Source organism: Limulus polyphemus, unplaced genomic scaffold (genome assembly GCF_000517525.1).
Source record: "Limulus polyphemus unplaced genomic scaffold, Limulus_polyphemus-2.1.2 Scaffold1021, whole genome shotgun sequence".
Lineage (NCBI taxonomy): Eukaryota > Metazoa > Arthropoda > Merostomata > Xiphosura > Limulidae > Limulus > Limulus polyphemus.
This window is the reverse complement of record NW_013666631.1, coordinates 1,946-3,144: the sequence shown is the minus strand read 5'-3', so window position 1 is coordinate 3,144 and position 1,199 is coordinate 1,946.

Genomic DNA, 1,199 nt, shown 5'->3' with positions numbered 1-1,199 from the left:
TTTGGTATTATCACGGTCCAGGACATTTCAGTTAGGACAAAGTGAACAATGGAACAAAAGATGTCGCTAAAGGCGTGTCACCTGGAAAGGCCACTGTCAAAGAAGAAACTCTACTCGGTTTTGAGAAGGGAAACAGTGAAGCCCTTCATGAAGTTACTACCACTGATGTGACTATTACTGATAATAGGACAATTCTTGATGGAGCAGATGAACCTCACGTGAAGCAGAAGCCAGTACAGAAGAAGATACGTCCCGTAAAATTAAGAGACTTTGTTGAATTTTAATATTGTGTTTGTAAATCCTGCACATTTAATTAAGTTATTGTTAATTATATATTGGTTTAACTTAAGTGGCTATTGTTCGGGACAAACAATACTAAGGAAGGGGCAGTGTTACGACAGCGGAATTCACGTGACGCTGGTAACACGTAATGAGTATCTAGAACATCTCGAGTGTTTGCCAGACGCCCTCTATTTCGTATATATAAGATCGGCGAGAAGTGACGGCATAAATAATTGAATAGCAGACAGGGAGATAGAGACAGATAATCGAGTCAAGCCGTAAGAAAAGTGTGTAGATCACTGTGAATTATAGCGTGTGTTTAAGTTAAAGTGCCTGTGGAAATTAAGTGTATTGCAAAGTTGTATTGAGAAACAATAAACTAGTTTTATTTAAGAAATAACTTGTATCGTTGAAGTTCTTCCGAAAGAATTTTTCCGGGTAATTAACAAACGACCAGAGACGTAACAATGTTATATTTCGAATACCCTAGTCGTTTTAAACACAATAAAGTTAATGAATAGATCTACTAGTTAAATATCTAACGTATGGTAAAGAATAGACTTGTTATATATCAATTACTCGATACTATAGCAACAACACAAATAAACATGAGCTTAATTTGATATTAATAATTAAAATTAGCAGGATGTGTAAGGTTATGATAGATAGATTGCAGGGATTTTATTTCATTATTTTATAATCAACCTTGTCTCTAACAGTAGTAATAATTTGCCATTTACAACAGACGATATTATTTCTTAGAAGACTCAAGATATTTAAAAGGCTGACAACAGCCCATGACGACAGTCAAGACACAAATGAATGAATAATACAATAATACTTTATTAAAAATGATCCCATTTAGATACAGTACGTTCAGGTCTTCTAACACTGGTATCGGCCCGGCATGGCCAGGT